The sequence below is a fragment of the Callithrix jacchus genome, chromosome 16 (genome assembly GCF_049354715.1).
Source record: "Callithrix jacchus isolate 240 chromosome 16, calJac240_pri, whole genome shotgun sequence".
NCBI lineage: Eukaryota > Metazoa > Chordata > Mammalia > Primates > Cebidae > Callithrix > Callithrix jacchus.
Genome location: NC_133517.1, coordinates 25,985,348 through 26,011,251, shown reverse-complemented (window position 1 = coordinate 26,011,251; position 25,904 = coordinate 25,985,348). Strand labels below are relative to the sequence as shown.

At 37.4% G+C, this 25,904-nt stretch overlaps 1 protein-coding gene and 1 pseudogene across 20 annotated transcripts in view; one reads left to right on the top strand and one right to left on the bottom strand.

Annotated features, from left to right (window-relative positions):
* NCOA2 (nuclear receptor coactivator 2) overlaps positions 1-25,904 on the top strand; it is a 368,943-nt gene that overhangs the window by 197,079 nt on the left and 145,960 nt on the right. For 6 of the 20 annotated variants that reach the window (XM_078352624.1, XM_078352622.1, XM_078352619.1 and 3 more), the window contains exon 3: positions 7,942-8,046. The exons of the other annotated variants lie outside the window; for them this stretch is intronic. The gene's annotated coding sequence lies outside the window, so the exon portion shown is untranslated. The remainder of the gene's footprint in view (positions 1-7,941; positions 8,047-25,904) is intronic. 20 annotated transcript variants of the gene reach the window in all.
* Positions 5,669-7,475, bottom strand: LOC128929854 (transcription factor BTF3 pseudogene; annotated as a pseudogene).

The following is a 25,904-nucleotide window of genomic DNA, read 5'->3' as shown; positions in this document are numbered from 1 at the left end:
CAAGGGCCTTTTGCTTGGTAAGCCATTTTCCTTTAATCTTGAGTGCCATGGGGATCCATTGCCAGATTGATACAGGGAAATGAAATGATGATTCCTTTTTCTTTTTTTTTTGACAGTAATCTTGCTCTGTTGCCCAGGCTGAAGTGCAGTGGCATGACCTTGGCTCCCTGCAGCCTCTGCCTCCCAGGTTCAAGTGATTCTCATGCCTCAGCCTACCAAGTAGCTGGGATTACAGGCATACACCACCATGCCTAGCTGTTTTTTGTATTTGTGGTAGAGACCGGGTTTTGCCATTGGCCCAGGCTGGTCTTGAACTCCTGGCCTCAAGTGATCTGCCCACTTCAGCCTCCCAAAGCACTGGGATTACGGGCATGAGCCACCATGCCCAGCAAATTCATTCATTTCAGAATGAGTGTTGCGCCCTGGGGTGAGTTGACTGGAGGAGGGCAAGACCAGAAGCTGAAGCAGGTTTAGACTGTGGAAGTGATCCAGGCGAGATGTGAACTGATGGGTTGCGGCAGAGGAAATGAAGATAAGTGAATTCTAAGGAGTGACTGACTGCTAAGGGAAGGAGGAGTCACCCCAGGTCTTACAAAAGACCTGACATTGTCTCTTGTGGATATCCAGGTTTCCTATGATCTACATCATCCCACTACCATAAACTAATTAGGAGATTTTCTGTATTTATGTAATAGGAATATGAGAAGGTTCATAGCAGCATTAGTCACAATAGTCACAAAATGAAAACAGTCCAAACATCCATCAGCTGATGAATGGATAAGTAAAACTTGCTGTATACTTCAGTGGAATATTATTTGGCAATAAAGAGAAATGAAATACTGATGGATGCTACAAAATGGATAAGCCTTGAAAGCATTATATATAGTGAAAGAAGCCAGTCATAAAGGCCACACCTTGTATGATTCCATTTATATGAAATGTCCAGAATAGGCAATGCTGTAGAGATAGAAAATAGATTAATGGTTGCCTAGGGCTGGGATTGGGAAGTGGGAGAAAATGGGAGTGGGTGTTAATGGATATAGGGTTTCTCTTCATAGTGTTAAAAATGTTCTAAAATTGATTGTGGTGGCACAACTCTGAATATACTAAAAACTATGGAAATGTACATTGCATTTAAATAGATGAACTGCATAGTATGTGAATTATATATCAATAAAGCTATAGATATGAATATGGGAGTGAAGTCTAGAAAACAGAAAACTGGCTGGTGGAATCAGGCATATGGAGTACATCAAAAATGACAGCAAGGAAATAGCAAAAAACTGGAAAAAACTTAAATGTCTAACAGGAGAATGGATAAATTGTAGTGGATTCATTTTTTTTAATGACAGTGAGAACCCTGTTAATTAAGAAATAAACATAAGAGTATTAATAGTGTATAAATGTGACCTAAAAATAGCATCTGTGGGAACATTTCGTTTAGAAGTAAAATTTTTTTACTCAACCATCTAGCTCTTAATACTACCATTAACATTACCAAAGAACACCATTTAGGAAGGTAAAGAAACATGTGTTTTAGAAAATATTTTATTTTAAAATATAGAGATTTAATTTTTTTTTAATGTTAGGATTCGTTTCATCTAACCAAAAGATATAGTTACATCTTTAGAACATCTTTACAGAAGAACCAGTAAACATTTCTCATCTGAATTGTGAGTTTCTTAAGGTTAGGGTAAATAGAGAAAATAAGAGATTATTACTTGGAAAAACAGAAAAGGCAAGAGATAGTAGTAATGTAAAGTTAAGTTTCAGAATGAAAATGGACAGTTGAGCATCACTCAACCTTTAGTGACTTCTGCCATTTATACTTTATTGCAAAAATGTCGTACAAACTATTTTTGGCCATTTGTCTTATTTTGTTTTTATGTCATCACTGAAGCAATTAGAAAAAAAACAAAAACACCTGCTTTAGATGAAGAAACTGAGGGAAAAAAAATTAAAGAGCTTTCCCGTGGTTGGGATTGGGGAATGAAGGGTAAAACACAAGGTCTAGAAATCTAGGTTCTGCTTCAATGCGACCTTAGAAATTGTTTTTTCAGACAAGGTGTTTGCGCTTTAGTATACTTAACGTTTTATTATGTGTTCTTCATTTTGAAATGATTTTACTTAGACAGTGAGGCAGCAGAATGAAAGTGGCTACTAAACAGTGAAAATAACAGAAAATTTAAAATGCCAGGTAGATGCCTTTTTTAAAGGTCTTTATATCAGAATTTGAGAGAATTGTTTTGAGACTAATGGGTGTAGGCGTTAGTCCTCACACTGCTATGAAGAAATACCTGAGCCTGGGTAATTTATGATGGTAAGAGGTTTAATTGACTCACAGTTTCACATTATTGGGAAGGCCTCAGCAAACTTAGTCATGGCGGAACGGGAAGCAAACATTTCCTCCTTCACAAGGTGGCAGGAGAGAGAAGAATGAGAACTGAGTGAAGGGAGAAACGCCTTTAAAAAACCATCATATCTCAGTAAGAACTTATTATCACGAAAATAGGATGGGGGAAACCACCCCCCAATTTAGTTACCTTCCACAGGGTCCCTCCTATGACATCTGGGGATTATGGGAACTAAAATTCAAGATGGGTGGGGCACAACCAAACCATATCAGTGTACTTATATTTAAAATTTGGCATTCAGAAGTTTTTGCTGCAGTTTTTTGAATTTACTTCTTAAATCCCCTCAATTCGCTATTCTTTAATGTTAATCTTTTTTTTTTTTTTTTCTAAGAGCAAATTTCTCATCTTGGAGACTGGAGGATTTATTTGTCATTCCTGAGAATTTCCTTTCCTTATCTTTTTAATTGCAGTGCTGTTATGGGTCCTGTCCCAAATTTCTTCCTTAATTTCTTTCTCTTTTCATTTAATTTAGGCATATTCATTTTACATTAATCATCCGCCTCCTTATATCTTGAAGGAATAAATTGGTATTCTTTGAGTGTATTGTGAAATTCTTCCATTAAAGTTAACAGCAAACGTTGAAATATGTCTCTGATAATTAGGGAATCATTCGTAGAAGAACAATTCTAGATGTTTTCAAAAGTCTTTTCAGTCAATATTTTACCTTACATCTGTGTGGACAAAAGCTCTTTGCAAAGTTTAGTGTTTTTTGGCCAAACTGTTTCTGCTATACTACCAGCTACATAGCCTTTATAGTTGCGGAAAGTGTTTAAGCCTAAGAAACACCGTCTATCTCTATATCTATGACACAAGATTTTCAGTGCATTTTGAAAAATTAACATGTATTTTATTGTTGGTTGCATCTGTTCCATCCTAGTTCTCTAGAAGAACTGCCAATTAGAGTCTAGTTCTTTGTGTTGGTGTTCTAATTAATGAGGAAAGCAAAATTTGCTTTTATGTCTATGTGAAAGCCCTTGCTAATTAGAAACATTAATTCAAAATTTCTTTCATATTTTCTCCACTGAGCTTGTTCTTCTTTGGTTAGCTGTTCTTTGTTTTTTAAATTAGAGTAATACTACATAGACAACCTATTTTAATATATCAGATTCCTACATATAAAATAATTTAAGTAGGAGTTGATCATTTGTATTGCTAAAGATTATTCAGTTTTAAAAAAGGACTCAGCAGGTTTCTTTTTAAATATTAAACTTCTTTTGTATATTGAAAATAAAATTCAAATTTACATGATTTATGTAGTTGGTTTTTGGGGAGATTTTTTTGTTTTGTTTTTTGAGACGGAGTCTCGCTCTGTCGCGAGATGTTCTCCATCTCTTGACCTTGTGATCCACCCGCCTTGGCCTCCCAAAGTGCTAGGATTACAGGCCTGAATCACTGCACCAAGCCTAGTATTTTTAGGAAGACAATTCTTTAATAAGCTAAACTGCAACTGTTTATAAGTGCTTATTTCTTTTAAAGGACTATATTCTACTCTTAGATGATTTCTCATTATACCTACTGAATTTATGGTGATGATTTCAGTTTAACTGGAAATTTCCTGTGGTTAATTAAGGATACAGTTTTGCAAGTAAAGTTTGATAACTCTAAATGAGAGAAATAAAACTTGAGAATTAGAGAATTTTAGAAGATGACATATTTGTATTTCTTTCGATTTTTTTGAATAGCTACTAATTTAAAATAATCAGAACTACCGATCAACCTAAATTTTAATATATTTAATTTTAGCGTAAGTCAGTTACATCTGGAAATGGTGTAACTTACTGTGTGAGTTCTCTAGCCAAAATCTTAGTTTTGGGAGATGATGCATCAGTATTTCTGTTGTAGACACAAAGCGGTGAGACAGTGGAGTGAGCGAGCATCTTGAGTAGTAGTAGAGTTCATGAGTAGCAGTGAGATTGAGGTCCTGATTGTGAATACTTTTCAGTTCATATTCTATGTGTATTGTTGTGTTGCAGGCCACCAGTGATTTTGTAAAGGGGTCTTAGAATAATTGCTGTGTTCTAAAAGCAATATCTTTTAGAGAATTATTTTGGAAGAAAATCATTTAGTTAAATATGAGAACAAATATTTGCTTGATCATTAAAGACCGTATCTGTGATATGAACGTAAAACAGATTTGTGGATAGAGCTAATGCTGAGCAAATTTATGATGGGATTGTACCAAAATTATTCAGATAATTTTTCAAGGATGACCTAAAGCAAACAAATTTTGTTATTGGTAGCTAGTTTTTTAAAAATAGGGCTGAGTGTGGTGGCTCACACCTGTAATCCCAGCACTTTGGGAGGCCGAGGTGGGTGGATCATGAGGTCAAGAGATTGAGACCATCCTGGCCAACAGGGTGAAACCCCGTCTCTACTAAAAATACAAAAATTAGCTGGACGTGGTGGTGCACACCTGTAGTCCCAGCTACTGGGGAGGCTGAGACAGGAGAATTACTTCAACTTGGGAGGTAGACGTTGCAGTGAGCCGTTATCTTGCCACTGCACTTCAGCCTGGTTGACAGTGCAGGCGGAAAAGTTTTGACCTCACTGTAAAATTTTGACCCCACTTAAAAAAAAAACCCTGGAATTGTGTAAAGCACCTACAGATGTCAAGATTGAGCACACGGTCAGCTCTTGCCCTTCACAGCAATTACAATCAGCTGACGCTCTGTAGGCTTTGGAAACTTCAGTATCGTCATGGAGTAGATTTGGATCTGAATTCTTTTTCAGGTGCTTAGGGAACCACCAAGCACTTTTAACCAAAAAACAGGATTTTATTGTTGCTTTAGTTAAATGTTTTCCTGGCGTACGTTTTTTTTTTTTTTTTTTTTTTTTAAACACAAGAACTTTATACCACCTTTGCTAGACTACACTGTGATTTTGAATCTTTAATCAAATTTCAAAGGTTATCAGCCATATTACATGCTATGACTGGCTTTCTGTAAGCAGTTTTTTTTACTGTGTACAGATCGGTGTCAATGAAATAAAAAATAAACTGTATACTAGGCAAAGAATTTTATTAACTTTTGTTTCAAACTTTATTCGGCTTAATTAGCTGCAAAGAATGAATTGTTTATAAGCAAAAACAGAAAAGAGCTGCAATGTCTTTTCAGTGTCCGGGGGCTTGGGCTTAAAAATGTTAGAGATCTAGATTTTTTCAGATCCATAAACAAAAATTTCTTAAAAGCAGCCATAATATAAAATAGCCACCCCCAGTAACTTCTTCAAGTTGTATCTTCAGAAGTAGACTCAGTTCAGTTTGCCTCATTCTCGAAATTCTCATCAAAATTCTCCACAAGATCTGGAACTTCATTGTCCTATCCAGTAGCAAGTGGTGGTTTTCCATCCACAGATTGTTTGGGCAGAGCTTTAGCAAGTCTCCATAAACGAGTCAGACTGTCTGCACCAAGCTGGTTTGCTGGGCAGCATTTCTGTCAGCTGCTTTGTCTCCTCATGGCCTGTAATGGTGAAAGTGTTCATTGCCAGAGATGCCTGAACTTTAGGGTTGTGAAAGTGGATCACTGTTCCTTGGTTTGTAAACACATTCACCTCTTCAATACCAGGGATATTGTTTACCCCTAACTTTTTTAAGAACTGAAGTTTTTTATCATATGCTGTGGCTGTTCTGTGAACCATCTTCTTTCTGCAGGCAGTTCCTTTCCCACCAATGCTTACTTGTGCCTGCAGTTTTTCCTGGTTTATGATTGTTTTTTCATCTTGTCAGAGAGGATAAGGGACTGCACACGGTACTAGGGTTGGTGCTCAGGGGGTCTTGGGTGGACCAGCTGAGATCAGGTGCATACACACGGGGATGCAAGATGACCACTCCCTGATGTAAGTTTTTTGGCATCATGTTGTAAGTTAAAAACCACTTAAACTGAGATGTCTGCTGACTGCCTTAGGCCACTCTTATCATCATTTAAAAAATTATAGCTATGCTTTGGCAGCATATAAATAGGTACTGATTCATTGTTTTATCCATTGAAATATATTAGCAGATTTATGTACACAGTCATTAAATCAATTCGCAGATCAGTTTTTGTTTGTTTGTTTTTAAGACGGAGTTTTTCTCTGTCTCCAGGCTGCAGTGCAGTGGCACTATTTTGACTCACTGCACCTCCGCCTCCTGGGTTCAAGCAATTCTCTTGCCTCAGCCTCCCGAGTAGCTGGGACTACAGGCCGGTGCCACCACGCCCAGCTAATTTTTGTGTTTTTAGTAGAGATGGGGTTTCACCATGTTGGCCAGGATGGTCTCAATCTCTTGACCTTGTGATCCACCCACCTCGGCCTCCCAAAGTGCTAGGATTACAGGAGTGAGCCACGGCTTCCAGCCCACAGATCAGTTTTTAAAATAGAAAATATCAAATATAAGGTTACTTTCTTAGTAAAATACCATAACATAATTGTATAATTTGGTTTATAATTAATGCATTTCACTGTTAATATTTGTGATGGTATTAGAGATTACTTTAAAAATGAAGATGAATGTTTTCTTCACTGCAAATGTTAAATGATTACTTTATGTGTTTAATAAATCTGTACATTAATATTATACATCTTCAAAGAGAATTTTTATTTAGGAAATTGACATTCAGCCTAATGTTATATCTAACATGGCGTCCTTTTGTACAATTGTATCAAATAAAGAATAGAAACTATATTATGGCTTTTAGTGATGCCCTAACCACTAGTAACCACTGGTGTTCCCTCTTCAAGGTCACATCCCTTGCTTTCCTTTGGGTTAACTTGTAATCTGACTCTTGTGACAAATGTTAGGAGGTGAAGCAAAGGGATTTTTGACCAATCAGTTAAGAGACTGCTGTGGTGTAAGAAAAAAAATTTAGCCTCTTAAAATTACTCTTATCAAAGGAAAAGAAATTGGAAGCACATGATAATATAACCAGAAACATAACACAAAAGAATTAAGGGAAGAGTAGATGAGACAGGTAGATAAGTTAGATAGTTACTGCTGAGAAGGTTTGGAGGTGGGGGTGGGGGGTTCATGCTGAAGCCTGTGCTGTGCTTTGCTTTGACTGAATCTGGCTTAATTTCTGTAAACATCCCTCCTTCTAGGATGAATCAATGCATTTTAGCCATGTCTATACCTGTAGCAGAATACTGATGGTGAAAGTTTACGGGCAATTTAAAAAAGGGAGAAGAAAAAGTAAAAACGTTGGTGTTTCAAGGATCCCACAGATTCTGCCAAGTTTGAACACATTCCAAAATCCAAAAAACGTGTGTGTTTTTGAAGCTTTAGTTTTCAAGTGCTTTTATATACATTTCCATAAGTTGGAAATCAGTTGACAATAAATATGTACTTTAAGATATTTCTTTTACTTTCATAATTATACATGTGTGCAGAATTCCTACAAGTTTTCAGTCTCTTTATTCAATTTGCCAGGATCTCTGTACAGTTTTTTCTGTGGAAAGTAGTTTCAGTGGAGAGTTTTAACTAGGGGTCAGAAGCAAATGATAGATCTGGTGGCTCTGGTTTGCTAAGGCGTTTCTGTCTGTCTCAGTCATGCAGGAGGACCTGGCTCTCCTCTGCTATTGCTCACTGAAGGCCAAAGCTTCGCGGAGCAGAGTGCTGACATGATTCTCATTGTACATTTGATGTTGAAAGCACTAACACGTAAGCTCTGGAAAGCATTTAATCATTTTAGTTTCTAAATAGTCAAGTCTAGTGAGAGCAGCTTTTAGTAATTTACAACTTAGAAAGTTGGGAATTTGTTCCCCTAAAAATCTTACTTTATTAAAGCATTTAATTTTAAAGGAGGAAAAGAACTTCTTAGTTTTCCCATTAGAGATCACAGAAGAAAAGAGCATAATGACTGTTTATTACACAATCTTCACATAAGCATAGACGTTTAAATTTACAGTCAGGGTACCCATTATAGCTACACTTAGTTGAAATATGTAAAAAAAAATTAATATTTATAATCTCAGTGTGTTCCACAGTATGCTGGTGCTTACCTTGTTTATTATTTTTTATTAACTCAAAGAAAAACACGGCAGATCTGTCACTTACTATACTGTATCTTGCCTATAATCAGGACCAAAAATGAATGTTTATTTGAAAGATGGCAAAGAAAGAGCTCTTCCTTGCTTTAAAAAGATGTTTAAAAAGCACATATGCCTGTGTTGGGTTTTTAATGAGCCAAGATGTGTTTTCAACATACATTTTCCCCTCTACTGCATATTACAAACAAACAAAAAATTAACAAACTTAGCATTCTAAAGTACATTCATAGAATTTCAATGCTAATTTAATGTGCTTTGAAAATTCATATAATTCATCATTGTCTTTTTATCTTTAATTGCTCATAGGTATGTGTTCAAAATAAATGAATTTAAGCATGATTTCATATAGTGTCCTTTTAATAACTATGCAAACATTATTTTCTTTCAACAGACAATATTAATGTCTATTGGTTAGGCAGATTTCCAAACAGTTTTACTTGTGCATCAGAAAAGTAAATGCAAGTTTCTTTAATGAGAGCAACTCAAATATTTAATTTTAATTTGCTTGTTGTTATTGTTAAGGGGATAGGGAACCAAGGTAGCAGAAAAGACTAAAGCAGAATTTTTTATGTGTGGTGGTTTTTTTTTCTTTTAAAGAAAACAATGCATTTATATAACAGTAATAGGATTATGGTGGCCGCTGCGCCTATACCTCCACCCCGCTATAGCACACATTGTCTGGGACAGTGCTGAACAAAATTACAGGTTTAGGAGATGGTGTGTATCACTAAGTCGCCTGTCCTGTTGGTAGTCAGCTGCATGCCAGATAGTGGTAGCATTATCATCTTTATTTCTTAGTGTCTTTACTTTAGAGCTGGAAGAGACCCTAGGAATCATGTCATCCAAGGACTACATTTTAAAGTTAGGACTTAGAGTTAGTAAACAGTTTTCTGGCTGTTGCATAGTTGTAGGCCATGCTGGGACACAAATCCAAGTTTTTGCCTTCCAAGTTCATTAGCTCTTTTCATCAAACCATGCTGCTTTCCTAATGCTCTCTTTTATTCTTCTTTTCTTTTTTTTTGAGACAAGGTCTCACTCTGTCACCCAGACTGGAGTGCAGTGATGAGATCACTGCTTACTGCAGCCTCTACCTCACCGGCTCAAGTAATTCTCCCACCGCAGCATCCCCAGTAGCTAAGACTACAGGCATGTGCCAGGCTAAAATTTAAAAATGAGCTTGGCTAATTTTTAACAGATGAGGTCTCTCTATGTTGCCGAGGCTGGTAATTTTTTAAATAAATGAAACATTTTTACTGGTTGCTGTTAGTCAATTAAAGTAGTATGTGTTGAATCTGGCAAAATTCATAATTTGGTTTCAGTAAATTTGTGTTATATGTATTTTTTAAATATCTGATAACCTGAGGTACCCTTAAGCTACCAGATGGAAAATTTAAACTTCAAGATAGACACATCTGTGAATTTTTCTTACTGTGGATGAATTTAGGTTGACTTGCCTTAAGTTAGAATGCAAATATGTGTATTTTGTATATTGATTGAAGTTGTTAACCAGTTTGTCCTAGTGAAAAATTGGAAGTGCTCCTTAATGAAAATTAGCATTTAAGTTGAAGCCACAACTTGGTTCAATATTTTTTCTTCCTGTGTTTATTTGCTTAGTGCGGCCATCATTGTTTTTGACTATACTAAACACTAGAAAGATGCCAGTGTTTGTACTATAGAAAAAAGTCTGCACACCCATGAATGTGGATCCTGATTGATTCTTTTTTTTTTTTTTTTAATTTAAATTAATTTTTTTAAGAGACAGAGTCTCACTGTGTTGCCCAGGCTGGTCTTGAACTCCTTCTTAAGAGATCCTCCCACTCTAGCCTCCCAAAGCAGTGGGATATGAGGTGTGAGCCACTGCACCTAGCCCCGCACCCATTACTATTGTTTTATGGCAAGTATGCTTATGTGTTAAAGTGAGAATCAGGGGCATGGTTGCAGTTGTCACAAGAAGTTCTGCCCAGGTTTGCTTTAGAATATGTGAATTGCACTTGGAATATTATGCTACTATTAAAAAGTATATTGCCAGAGGCTGATCCAACAAGGAAAAATACCTTCATAGTACTGGTAGGTAGGAACGGGCGGATTTAATTTTATATAACTGATTTTTTAAATTACATTTTTGTTATAAAATTCCTGAAAGTAAATATATCACATAGTGTGAAACAGTGTCTTCAGGTAGTGAAAATGTGTGTGCCCTCCCTTCCTTCACTTTTCCCTGTTTTCCATACTTTTTCTGGTAACCACTTTCTATATTCAAATAATAAACTTGAGGGAGAAGAATCTATAAATATTTCCTTTACAGAGTAGCTGAGGAGACAACTGAGAATGTTGTATTTATAATTTTTCAAGCTCAAAAGACTGTACTAACCGGAATGATACTTGCTTAGTCTTATTAAGCATTGAAAGTATATTTACAGCTTATTACTCCAATAACTAGTGTTACTCCATATTAAAAACGCAAGATTTGTCCAGAATTTACATTAGGTGCTCTTCTGTTTTACTTGTACTAACTCATTTAATATTCACAAAAACGCTGTGAAGCAGTAGTGGTGGTGGTTCTTCTTAAGGCCTAAAAATACTAGTAATTTTTCTAAGTTAACATAGCTAATAACCAGAGCAGCCCAGATTTGAACTAGTTTCGCATCAGAGCCTATAATCTTATGCATTATATAGTAATTACCTAGATTTTGCATTGTGGTATAGAAAAAGTGACTTAGAAAAATAAAGGGAAAAATAGTCAAAACTAGTCAAACGATACCTAATGTAAAATCTTGCCTATCAACTGAATGGTAAATGTGCAGATTTCTGTTTGTTGCCATGTCATGTAAAAATGGCTAGATTATCATTAAATTTAAAGGAACTATGAGGAGCTCTATAATGCAGGCTAGGTGGTCTACTTGAAATTATCTTTCTGGGATGGATCTCAAAGATGGGCAGTGGACTTCTCAAGTAGCTGAAACAGAGGGATAATGAGAGATTCAAGCCACTGCAGATTAAGAGAGATGAGCCTCGTATATAAAGACAGTGAGGATAGGGAACAAATCATGGTTTAAAATATGAACTCCAAAGGAAGGTCCCAAGGGTAGACTCCAAATTGTAGTCCATCTGAAATTGATTTTAAAAGCAGCTGCTTCTCTTGTGGGCAACTGCATCCAGCAGGAGCAGCAGGGATTCCTAACAGAGGTTGATAATTCTTCTGAAAAATCAGGTAGGCTAGCTAGTTGATCAATAATGAATTCTCATATATCCTACGTCAAATAGGAAGTCAAATATGAAATTATTTTATGAAAGAGGAATTAAAAGTTTTCTTGATCATACTTATTATAATTTGCAATTTTGTTAATTTCTCTATTCTTTTCCAAATTCCATTTTCATTAGTACTTTAGCAAGGCTATAAATACCTAGCATTTGTACCTTATGTGATAAATAGAATAAAGACATTTTAAAAATAGAATAATTTTATGGCCTTAAGAGATTATTATTTATATATAATTCATATATTTTAATTGAATATTTCTGTAGGCATTCCTTTCTTTCATTTATTAGTCGAACACAGCATTCCTATCATCTAGCAGAGAGGAAATGGATCTTCCAGACTGGGCAACATGGCGAAACCCCATCTCTACAGAAAAAATGAATCGGGCATAGTGATTCATGCCTGTAGTCCCAGATACTTGGGAGGCTGAGGCAAGAGGATTGCCTGAGCCTGGAAGATTGAGGCCTGCAGGGAGCCATGATTGTGTCACTATACTCTAGTCTAGGTGACAGAGCGAGACCCTGTCTCAAAGAAAAAAAAAAAACCCAAAAGGAAACAGATCTTTATTAGCTCTTCTGGTAGGAAATGAGGATATTGGCATCAATTGAAAATAACCTAGTAAAAATCTGTTGGATTCATGAATGAGTGCTAGATATGCTTCTAGCACAATAAAATGTCTTTTTCTAATTTTAGTAATACCTCATAATAGTCTTCACAGGTACGTGTAAGTATTTTCATTTTATGGAGATTAATGTACAGAGAAAATATAGTGGAGCCCAAGTTCCACACAGACCTTCTGACTCCAAGTCCATTGTTCTTGTTGTACACACACACACACACACACACACACACACACACACACACACATCCCACAAGAAAATGTTCTAATTATTCAAAGTTCCAAGGATATACATTGATTATTTGGGGTCAAAAATTCGATAATTATAACTTATTTCAGAATTCATTTAACCAGAGAATGTTGAACCCTAAACACAAAGTACTGTTATTGCTCTATGGGATAAATGAACTCCTTGTCCTTAAGAAGCACATAATGTAGTTGAGGTTGACATATACATTAACGAAAAGAGCAAAACATTATTTAACTCATGTGGTGTATATAGGCATCCTATGAGTGCCCCCAGAACTGTGTCTCCTGTCACATGCTAGGTATCTAATAAATAGTGATTGACTGATAAATGAGTCAAAATTAGAGTGTATTGGTTAGAGAGGGATTTATGGATTAGATAAGACTTGTGGCACAGTCTTAGAAGACAACTAAAATTTAGATACTCTGAGAAAGGTGATATTGGAGAGGATGGCATTCCAAACAGGAGACACAGGATGACCAAAGAAGAGGTGACAATGAGCAAAGCTCATACAGGGCTTTGAATAGAGCAGTTTGGCTAGAGGGAGTCATTTGTATAGAGTAATGGAAGGTATAGTTAGAAATACAGCTTTGATCCAGGCTTAGAGACCTTTACATTGCTAGATTAAAGAGTTTTCATTTTATTGTTCAGCAGTGGCTTCTGTCAAAGAGTTAAATTCCAGGAGCTAACAAGTGACATTACCAAAGTCACATTTTATGTAGATTCATTTTATCTTGAAGCTAGTCATGGTGGCCTGTGCCTGTGGTCCCAGCTACTCAGGAGGCTGACACAGGAGATCACTTGAGCCCAGGAGTTTGAGGCTGCAGTGAGCTGTGATCGTGCCATTGTACTCCAGCCTGGGTGACAGAGCGCGACTCTACCTTTTTTTTTTCTGATATGGAGTCTCGCTGTGTTGCCCAGGCTGGAGTGCAGTGGTGTTGCTCACTGTACCTCTGCCTCCCGGGTTCAAGCAATTCTCCTGCTTCAGCCTCCTGAGCAGCTGGGACTCCTGAGTAACTGGAACTACAGGCTCACGCCACCATGCCCAGCTAATTTTTGTATTTTTAATAGAGACAGGGTTTCACCATATTGACCAGGCTGGTCTCAAACTCCTGACCTCCACTCACCTCAACCTTCCAAAGGTTGGGATTATAGAGGTGAGCCACCGTACCTGGCCAACTCTGTCTCTCTTTAAAAAAATAAGTTTCTGGTTTGCTCTTGGTACACAGGGTGAATTTGGGAATTGGAGAGAAAAAGACCAGAGGTGAAAAGACGAGTGAGAGAGGCCATGTGTTGGCTTAGAACAGTAGGGATGGCATTCCAAATGGACTGAGTATCTCTGACATCAAAAAGATTTGGCAGAACCTGATTACTGATTGTTTTGAAGAAGAGAAAGTCAGTTAAAAAAAACAGGACTACATACAGGATAATAGTCTTAAAGTTGTTCTCTGAGAACCAGTATCTTGTTCATGTGTTCTAATTGAGAACTGCCACGCTATGTCATCCCCTTAATATGGATTTTAGGGGTTCTTTTTGTTATTTTTTACCAATTGAAAAATATAACACTACTGTCTCAGCTTGTACTGCTATAACAAAATACCATAGACTGGGTGACTGAAACAACAGACATTTATTTCTTACAGTCTGGGAGTCTGAGATCACAGTGCCAGCAAGGATCCCAGTGAGAGCTTTCTTCCTGTCTCACACATGGTAGCCTTCTTGCTGCATCCTCACATGGCAGGGAGAGAAGGGGAAGTCCCTGGTCTCTTACATGGACACTACTTCTGTCATGAGGATTCCATTCCCATGACCTCCTCTAAACGTAATTACTCCCAAAAGACCTCACCTCCAAATACTATCACATTAGGGGGTGGGACTTCAATCTAGGAGTATTGTGCCCCATAAACACTGAGTCTGTACATGTACTTTTTAAGCTTCTTTCTGGATCATTTATATCATTCTTTTCTTAGAGGTAAGTGCTATCCAGAATTTATTGTGTGTTATACCCATTTAAAAATAAAGTTTATTTACAGTGTGTTTCTTTATAATATTTACTATTTTTAGGTTTTAATATTCAGTTAAATAGTATACTGTCCATTTTATTCTGCAACTTCTTTTTTTTCCTATAACATGAAGATTTTGGGTGGTAATATCTGTGTAGTCGCAAGTTAGATGTTGTGCAGTATTATTCCATTTTGTGAACATATGCAACTTACCAGTTTTTCTCTTGATCTGCATTTTCGTTGTTTCTAATTTTTTCCAGTTTCAAGCATTCCAGTGTGAACATTTTTGTTCCTGATACCTTATGTAGATATGACAGTTTCTTTAGGGTATTACCTATGAGGGTAATTACCCTAGACTGAGTTGCATGTGATTTTTAGATTCATTAAATGTTTTCAACTTATCCCAGTTTTACACTGGAGACTGAAGTGTATTGGTTGACATTTGGTATAAGACTTCGTTGTTACTCTTGTTAAGAGATAGAGTCTCATTCTGTTGCCCAGGCTGGAATGCAGTGGCACTATCACAACTCTCTGCAGCCTCTAACTCCTGGGCAGGGATCCACCCACCTCAGCCTCCCAAGTAGCTGAGACTACAGGTGTATGCCACCATATTCAGCTAATTACTTTATTATGTTGCCCAGACTGATCTCAAACTCTTAGCTTCAGGCAATCCTTAGTCCTTGGCCTGAGTTATCCTGCCTCAGCCTCCCAAAGTGGTGGGATTACAGGCATGAGCCACCATACTAGCCAAGACTGTTTTTTGTTTTGTTTTGTTGTGTGTGTTTTTTGTATTTAGTTTTTGCTGTTGTTTTTTGAGACAGAGTTTCACTCCTGATGCCCAGACTGAAGTGCAATGGCGCAATCTCGGCTTACAGGAACCTCCTCCTCCTGGGTTCAAGCAATTCATCTGCCTTAGCCTTCCGAGTAGCTGGGATTACAAGCATGCACCAACACACCCAGCTAATTTTGTATTTTTAGTAGAGACGAGCTTTCTCCATGTTTGTCAGGCTGGTCTCAAACTCCTGACCTCAGTTGATCTGCCCACTGCAGCCTCCCAAAATGCTAGGATTACAGGTGTGAGCCATGGCACTGGCTGACTGTTTTTTTAAGACTTAATTTTTTATAACATTAGGAGTATGAAATGGTATTTCACTATTTAATTTTATTTTGCATTTTCTGATTACTGTTGAGATTACACAGTGCACAGTGGTCATTCTGATCCCCTCTTTTGAATTTCCTCTTAATATATTTTGCCCATTTTGCTACACAGTGATGTTTTTTGTATTGACTTATAGATATTGATATATTCCGAATACTTCAGGTGAAATTTTTAACACTTGGCTAACTAGCTCTGTTAGTATGATAAGAATTCTGTATTGGATCTGTATTAGATCAACTTTGGTGAGAAACGTGATCTTTTTTGCAAAAAGGATCATACCACTTACATGAGATGGAGTAATCTGTTTGGTCACACAGTTGTATCCCCTTATCCATGGTTTCAGTTATCTACAGTCAACTATGGCCCAAATTTATTACATGGACTATTCCAGAAATAATTCATAAGTTTTAAATTGCATGTGGTTCTGGGGATTGTGATGATATTTTTGGCCATCCTGCTCTGTCCTGCCCAGGATATAAATCTTCCCTTTGTCCCTCATCTCCATGTTCTGTGTGCTGCCCACCTGTCAGTCACCTAGTAGCCAGATCGGTTATCAGGTCAACTGTCTAGGTATCCCAGTACTTGTGTTCCAGTGACCCTTATTACAAGAGTATTGATGCTGGCAATTTGGATGCTCCAAAGAGAGCTGTGAAATGCTTCCTGCAATTGAAAAGATGAAAGTTATTGACAAAAAAAAACAACATAGACTGAGGTTGCCAAAATATTAGTAATAATGAATCTTCTATTTATGAGATTGTAAACAGTATATTGTTATAATTCTATTTTATTATTAACTATTGTTGTTAATCTCTTACTGTGTCTAATTTATAAATTAAACTTTATAGGTATGTATGCATAGAAAAAAACAGTATATAGGGAGTTCAGTGACATCTGTGGTTTCAGGCATCCACTCAAAGGCCTTGGAACATGCATCTCGAGGATGAGGGGGACTACTGTACTTTACTTCCCTAAAGATAAATAGTCTCTGTTGGATCAAGGCTGAAATTACAGCAGCCTTCTCAGGCCTTCTTCCCTCGCCCCACATTGACCACCGTTTCTTTTTAGCACTTCTGTCCACTGGCCCCTTGTTCTTCCTTCCCAACCAAGCTTATGTAAACCTGTTTAAAAGTTGGCATTCCACTTGTTGAGAGACCTGGCTTTGCCTGGCAGCATGGGCGCTTGATTGTGCCTTTGAATCTTTCTATAGCAGTCCCAGCCAAGCCTGTATTTGGGCTACAATTCAAGGATCTGCAATAAGAGTTACCCTGATTTAACTTTCCCTTGTCTTCTCCTTCTAAAGGTACTTAAGGTGCGTAAGTTTTAAAAATCCATATGGTAACTCCTGTAGGACCAGAGGACTGGACATATTGATAATCCTGTGTATGTGCTTAATCATTAAAATTACATGAAAGTTAATACAGTAAAGAGAATAGCAGTTAAATAACCAAATGAGACTCTGGATTTGAAACCAAGCTCTGAAACTTACTATGAAACGAGGGATAGTAGAAATACCTGCTTCATAGGGATGTTGTTAAAGGAGATGTATATAAAGTGTGTAATACTAGGCTTAGCATCTACTAAGCACTCAATAAATATTAGCTGGTCTCAAAATTAATTTGAAGCTTTGATATTTAGAGGGTATTAAAGTGTGAGGTGCTTGCTAATTTTTTGTACTGTAATTATTTTATAATATCTTCCATATATACTGAAGTTTTAAATTTTTAACTTATTTTCCATGTTTTCCTAAGTGAAGACTTAGATGTATCTGCAGTGGTTAGCCATTGTGTTCACTGTTTGGTGTACCCACTTTTTTATTCTCATCTGGAGCATGCATAAGATTTTTTTTTAATTGCATTTTAGGTTTTGGGGTACATGTGAAGACAATGCAGGATTGTCACATAGGTACACACGTGGCAGTGTGATTTGCTGCCTTCCTGCCCTTCACCTATATCTGGCATTTCTCCCCATGCTATCTCTCCCCAACTCCCCACCCGCTACTGTCTCTCCCCTATTTCCCCCCCAACAGACCGCAATGTGTAGTGCTCCCCTCCCTGTGTCCATGTGTTCTCATTGTTCTACACCCGCCTATGAGTGAGAACATGCAGTGATTTTCTGTTCTTGTGTCAGTTTGCTGAGAATGATGGTTTCCAGGTTCATCCATGTCCCTACAAAGGACACAAACTCATTGTTTTTGATGGCTGCAGAATATTCCATGGTGTATATGTGCCACATTTTCCCAGTGCAGTCTATCATCGATGGGTGTTTGGGTTGGTTCCAGGTCTTTGCTATTGTAAACTGTGCTGCAATGAACATTCGTGTGCATGTGTCCTTATAGTAGAACGATTTATAGTCCTTTGGATATATACCCAGTAATGGGATTGCTGAGTCAAATGGAATTTCTATTTCTAGGTCTTTGAGGAATCGCCACACTGTCTTCCACAATGGTTGAACTAATTTACACTCCCACCAGCAGTGTAAAAGTGTTCCTATTTCTCCACATCCTCTCCAGCATCTGTTGTCTCCAGATTTTTTAATGATCGCCATTCTAACTGGCATGAGATGGTATCTCAGTGTAATCTTGGTTTGCATTTCTCTAATGACCAGTGCTGATGAGCATTTTTTCATGTTTGTTGGCCTCATGTATGTCTTCTTTTGTAAAGTGTCTGTTCATATCCTTTTTCCACTTTTGAATGGGCTTGTTTTTTTCTTGTAAATCTGTTTTAGTTCTTTGTAGATTCTGGATATCAGCCCTTTGTCAGATGGGTAAACTACAAAAATTTTTTCCCATTCTGTTGGTTGTATCCTTTTTCCACTTTTGAATGGGCTTGTTTTTTTCTTGTAAATCTGTTTTAGTTCTTTGTAAATTCTGGATATCAGCCCTTTGTCAGATGGGTAAACTACAAAAATTTTTTCCCATTCTGTTGGTTGCCGATTCACTCTAATGACTGTTTCTTTTGCCGTGCAGAAGCTGTGGAGTTTGATTAGGTCCCATTTGTCTATTTTGGCTTTTGTTGCCAGTGCTTTTGGTGTAGCATGCATAAGATTTTGTAATTTTTTTCTATAAAAGCATATTGTCATGTAAGTGAGGGAGAGGGTTAGCTTTGAAGAGTCACCTTTTACGTAACATGCTGTTTTATCTTTATCATCACCTATAATAGGGGCCTGGATAGTGTACATTTCACAGTAAAATGTCTGCTTTGTTTACTCATTAGTTTGTTTCAATAATTGTGGTGTTTCTTCCCCTTTTTCAGTGAACATTTTGTAAATGTTTTAATTAAGTATTTTTTAGCTAGAAACTTTTACTTGATAGTTTTTTAAGTAATAGATTTCCTATTAAAATAAGTGTTACTGTTCCTGCTTTTAAGAAAAACAAATTGACAGCCTTTAGTATCTTTAAGAGTAATATGGATGTTAGTGTACTGTTCAGTAAATTGACTGTATAATTGTACTTGTGATATTTCAACTAGTTCAACTAGAAGTTGAACAGTTAATTTGTTCATTATAAAGTTTAAAGCAAATGGTTAGGTATGTGCCTACCTTAGCGCCGCATGTAGATAGACCCTTCATCGTCATTAGACTCTACCTTGTTGGTTTAGAGTTAAAATTCTCTTGGAAGTTTCAGGCCAAGAAATAATACATTTGAGATGTTAAAGACTCATTTCCAGCCGGACACGGTAACTCATGTCTGTAATCCTATCACTTTGGGAGGCTGATGCGGGCAGATTGCTTGAGGCCAGGAGTTCGAAGTCAGCTTGGGCAACATGGTGAAACCTTGTCTCTACAAAAAAATTTAAAAATTAGCTGGATTGGGGAATCACTTGAACCCAGGAGTTCAAGGATGTGGTGAGCTGTGATTACACCACTGTTCTCCTGTGTGGGTGACAGACTGAGACCCTGTCCCAAAACAAAACAAAACACAAAGATTCATTTTCATTGTCTAAGCATATATTCATCCATTAACAGCATCTAAGCTACTGGATAATGGACCTTTATTTGATTTTGTTTTGAATAACTTTGTTAGGGAGGGTTGTGGTTCTAACTTTGTTTCCTGGTAGTGTTGAGCAGGAAGGCATGACTTAGAGGAGTTATCTTGTCAGATTTTCTTTACGCTTTGTATTTGACTCACCCCACTAACTAATAAATAAGCCTTGTGTTTAACACCGAATCAGGGACTTGGTACAGTGAATTTGTTGTTTATTCAGTCATGTTAATTTCTATTTACAAATGGCATAGTGATTCTCAGTTATAAGACTTTTATGTGTGAGAACATCTCTTAATAACAAAACACAGAAGTTTGTAATAGCATTTAGTATAAGGATTGAAATTTTATTGAGTGATTCTTGTATTATTTAATCATTGCTTTGATAATATTTTTTCAACTGAAGTTTGAAGATGAGTGTCTAAGACTTAATTCTATTTCTAGTTTTATATATTTAAATCATGGTAAAGTTTTATGTACATAATTGCTATATGAATATTTCTTACATTTTACAAATAATAGTAATTTCCATGTCTTTTAGTAATAATTTATTTTTCTCTGAAACCCTTTACAGTTCTCTAAAATGAAGGTATTGAAATATAACAAAATAAATATGACTACCATAAAATATAAGTTTACATTATATTCCAAGGTATCATAATAAGTCCTGTAGGGAATATGAAGATGAGTAATACAATCACTATGCTGGTCTATTTTATGTTTATAATATACTTAAGGCAAAATAAGTACATAGGCAGTAATAACCATGATATAACATGAAGAGTTTACCACTTTTTTATCTTGTTTCCTGATACAGGCACATATTTATACACTGACCGAAAGGCTCTGTCAGAGTAGCCTGATGGTTTCTAGGGATTGAGAGAGGGGAAAGTCTCACTTGTGTGAAGCACTTAGGAAAGGCTTTGTGAGGCAGCAGCTATTGAGATAATAAACCTTTGAGGATCAGTAAGACTTAGGTAGGCAGAGGATGGAAGGAAAGATCACTCAAAATGGAAGGGTGGAAAGCATGAGCAATGATATGTCTGCATGAAAATGTCAGGCCAAGTCAAAGCATACTGCATATAGTATGAGTTAAGCCGGAACTCAGACCATACAGCTAGGGGAATATTTGGGCTACAGAGCTGGAAAATGGGGTAGATCGCACAGGCTTCTGAATGCCAGATCCCTGTTTTGATTTCACAGAGAGTAAGAATAAGAAAAATTATATTTATCGAGTTCCTTCTATATGTTAAGAACTGTGTTAGATGGTTAATATAATCATGTTTCATCCTCAAATCAGTACTATACAGTAATTTTCATCCCCAGGTTACACGTGAGGGACTTATGACCTAATAACTTGGTGCTAATTATAGGAAAACTGAGTAAGGGAGAGACCTGACATGGAGAGAAGTTACTGGTGGTGTGGTTTCTGAAAAGAATCCTGGGATTGCCCAGGGATTGGAAAGGAAGTCATGTGATAAAGAGAAACTGCAAAAGTAGAATCCAAGGGTCTTGGAAATCTATTGGGTTTGAAGATTAAGGGAAAAAAGGAGTTTAAAAAATTTGCTGGTGACTGTTGAAATGAAAAGTAGCAGATACAGATTTCCCATCTCCTCTCTCCAGGGGAAAAAAATTAGCAGATAAAGAAAGAGTTCCTCAGAAAGGCGAGGAGTTCAATTTTAGATATATCTAGGGAGAGATGTTCGTGAGAGCTTGAAAGCTGGGTACTGTAGTAGCTAAGGTAATACCCTGAAGCTACAGATGAAAATTGGGTCTCATTTACACGGATGTGATTTTTGATACTGCATCAGCAGACAAGATTTCAAGGAGCCGCTTTGTAGTGAGAAGAAAGGGCAAGGATGTTATTCAAGAAATGCCCATTGGGCCAGGCATAGTGGTTCACACCTGTAATCCCAGCACTTTGGGAGGCCAAGGCTGGTGGATCACTTGAGTTCATGAGTTCACGACCAGCCTGGGCAACATGACGAAATCCTGTCTGTACAAAAAATGTAAAAAATTAGCCAAGCATGGTGGCGTGCCTCTGATCCCAGCTACTAGGGAGACTGAGGTGGGAGGATCACTTGAGCCTGGAAAGGCAGAGGTTACAGTGAGCCAAAATAGTGCCACTGTACTCCAGCCTGGGTGACAGAGCGAGATTCTGTCTCAAAAGAAAAAAAAAAATGCCCATCTTTTTTTTTCGCTGTTGTTATGGGGGTAGTGCTCAGTGGTGGGGAGATGCAGACCTAAGATGGGTCAGGGAGGTAGGAAGGGAAAAACAAGATAGTGCAGTGTCATTGAAGCCAAGGGACAATAGTGAAAAAGTTTTCTGATAGAGGCCAAATTGTACAAGACTTCACAGAATGGCAAGAAACTATAGTCTCTGTGTGATTCTCAAGGGTGAGTGACCCTGTGGCATTTGGAAAGTTGGAGGGGGCGGTTTTGGCTGTCATAGTGATGCTAGGCATGCTGCCTGGCTGAAAGTTTAGCAAAGCGCAGGGGAGGCCCCGGCGGCCCCGTCTCATATGTCCACCTCCTGTCTTCTCTAATCCTCCTGCCTGCTGCTCTTCCCTCTTAGTGCTTATCATTATCTCACATACTATATCTTTTCCTCATTTATCTTGTTTATTGTCTGTCTCTAGATTGTTAGGTCAGGAGGGAAAAAATACTTAACTGATTTGTTTGCTGCTATATGCAGTGCCCAGAACAGTACTCCCAAACACATATAGGAAGGACCCCAAGTGACTGTTCTTGAATAAATGTATGGCAATCATGGTGATTTGAATGACCTTTCAAATCATCTTAGTGGAACTGAATCATCTTTGTAACCCTAACAATGCCTTACATGTTATTGTAGCTGATATATGAAGTTTTATTTATAGCAGCATTAGAAGGGAAAAACGGATTTGGGACTCAACTGGTCTGAGTTTAAATTTCTTCTGTTCTTACTAATTTGCCCTAATTATACCAGACTTCTCTCTAGGCCCTATTTTCTTTAGCTGTAAAGTGGTCTAAGCTAGTACCTCTGTCATAGGGCTGTTGAGGATTAAAATATAACGCCTATCAGAGTGGCTGGCACATTGTTTGTGCCCAGTAAATAACTAGTGTTTTGCAGTCTGAGCCTCAGTTTTTTCATCTCTAAAGGGAGGATTAAACCAATTTCATGATATTTGGAAGAACCAATGAAACAGTTAGGCACAGGTACTGTCTGTTCTTTTTGTATCATGATTGAGAGCATAGACTCTGAAACCAGACTATGTGAATTCCAATCCTAACCCATTTACTTTAGCTTTTCTTGACTTTTCTGTGCCACAGTTTCCTCATGGGTAAGTTGGGAGACATAACAGTACCAGCTCCATGGTACTGTGAAAAAAAAAATGGATGAGAATGTTAATTAAAAGCTTAGACCAGTATTTGGCAGTATAGGGTAAACACTAAAAGGGTTTGATTTTAAAATTAATAAAATAGTGTGCCTTTGTTGCTTTTTTATTTCTCTTCAGTCTGTCAAATGGTATAAAGAATGGGGCACCTTTACAGTGAAGTTGGCTATGTTTATATTGGAAAATATAATGAAACAACAAAAACAATACTACTGCGTCTTCATGGTTTGATCTGACTGGGTAAGGCAGCTGTGGACCCAAACCTTCCATGCAGCGGCACTGTAAAATCTGCCCTTTGGTCCCTGTTCTTGTCAAGATTAACTTACTAGCAATGGCAGCCTGGTTGAGATCTTGTCTCTGAAAAATGTTTTTGACACTTGCAAATCTGCCTCCATTTCCTTGCCTCCCATTCTGCCAGCTGGTCTCTAGGAATGGTTGGGAATGTAGTTTGAGTAGAAACCTGGGAGGAAGCAGCAAACTTGGAGGGACAGGTGGTTAGTGGCTGGCCAATCTGGAAACCTTCCCCTTCTGCTAGGGAAGGTTTTCTGTAGTAGCAGTAACATAACTCTAAAAACATATCCTTAAATGTATCCCTCAGTTCTTTAATTATGTCAAGGATAAAAGCTCTCTGTATGTAAAGAACCACGGAGCTTATTAAATCACGGAGAACTTGGCCGGATCTTTATTCACATCCAAAACAGGCTTAGGAAGGAAAAGGTAGCTGCTTCAAGTCTGAAGATTCAGTTTCCATTCATGTAGCAAGCCACTGTTGAAAAGCTGTTGTGTGTAGATCTTCTTTCCATTAGCAGAGGTTCTATTGGATCTTCTTGGTGTGTGATTCATGGTTACATCCAATCTGTCCCCGACTCTCACCTTGGAGCTGGGATGGCAAGCATGCTTCAGTCTCTGGTGCCAACTTCTATTGATTATAGCAATTGCCTGTAGTGCTGTGTTGAGGAGAATTGAGAGGCCATATACAGGCTTAGAAGTGATTAATTGGCACCGTCTGCTGTGTGAGGGGAGAGGAGGTAACTACAGCATATGTGTTGTGCATGTGCCCAATGCGATAGATTCCACAATAAGGCTCACCCTTCAGAGATTCAAAGTTGCATTTTGTGTCTGTGTATTTTTGTCTTTGAATTAGTGTGTACTTATTACTGTATTACACAGTAAAATATAAATAAACTAGGAATTCTCTATTAGCTTGGGTTAGATAGAATTACCTATGTATGCTTTTCATGGCTTGCTTAAGACACACATCTAAATTATTATTAGTTCTTTCACTTCTGAAATAAAATTGTTCTCTATACTTCTTATGAGTTTCTCTTGCTTAGTTGATACATGATTCTGATCTCTTGTGTTGTTAATTTTGGCAGAAAATACTCTTAAATTCTTGGGTAATTTTACTTACCAAACTACTGACAAATGAACATGAGTCACTTGAAACCTTGGGCACATAGCAGGTGGATGTGACAGACTTGGGGGTTCCAATCATTGTAGAACAGACCAGACATCGCTTTCCTGAAGGAATGGTCATGTGTCTGTTGCCCTTGGCTTCTCTCTTCATTGGGTCAGAGGTATCCTGAGTTTAACCACTGAGATATAGAGCTGTTTTTTCTATTTTGTTTACTTCCTGTGAATCAAAGTAAGTCTTTCCAAATTTCCTGACAAAGAATGTTCTTTCATTGAGTTAGAATGTTGAAAGTATAAGCAAAAATTTGAGAGGTACTTTTCACATTTGCTAAGTAAAGAAATATTTGTATTAGACTTTTCAAAAAAGTATGATACACATAAAATTGGCCATTTTAACCATTGTTAAATGTATCGTTGTGTGGCATTAAGAATATTCACATTGTTATACAGCTATCACCATCATCCATCTCCACAATTTTTCATCTTCCTTTACCCATTAAACACTCTACCCATTGAACCCTTAACTCCCCATTTCTCCCTGCCCCCACCGCCCTGCCCCTGGTAACCACCATTCTAACTGCTGAAGCAACTTAAAGATTTTGACTATTCTGGATACCTCATGTAAGTGGAATCATATCTTTGTCTTTTTGTGACTGGTTTGTTTCACTTAGCATAATGTCTTCAAGGTTCATTTATGTTGTGGCAGGTGTCAAAATTTCCTTTTTATGGCTGAATAATATTTTATTGTATTATGTACCACATTTTGTTTATTCATCTGTCAATGGACATTGAGTTGCTTCCACTTTTGGCTATTGTGAATAATGCTGCTATGAACATGTATTGTATCTATTCAAGTCCTTACTTTCAGTTCTTTTGGATACATACCCAGAAGTGGAATTGCAGGATCATATATTTTTTTTTTAATTTTTCTTTTCCACTGTGGCTGTGCCATTTTATGTGCCATCAGTAATGCCCAAGGGTTTTAGTTTTTCTGCATCCTCACCAACACTTGTTATATTTTCTATTATTTTGGTGCTAGCCATCCAAGGCTTCTTAGTGGTGTGAGGTAGTATCTTATCATGCTCTTGATTTGCATTTCCCTAATGATTAGTGGTGTTGAGCATATTTCCAGGTGCTTATTGGCCATTTGTATGTCTTCTTTGAAGAAATGTGTTGTATGCAAGTTCTTTGCCAGTTTTTACATCAGGTTCCTTGTTTTTTGCTATTGAGTTGTAGGAGTTCTTCATATAATCTGGATGTCAATCCCTTATCAAATATACAGTTTGTAGTTTTCTCCCCCTGTCTTATGGGTTGCCTTTTCACTCTGTTGATAGTTCATTTTGATACCCAAAGTTTTTAATTTTGATGAAGTCCAAGTTATTTTTCTTTTGTTGCCCGTGCTTTCAATACCAT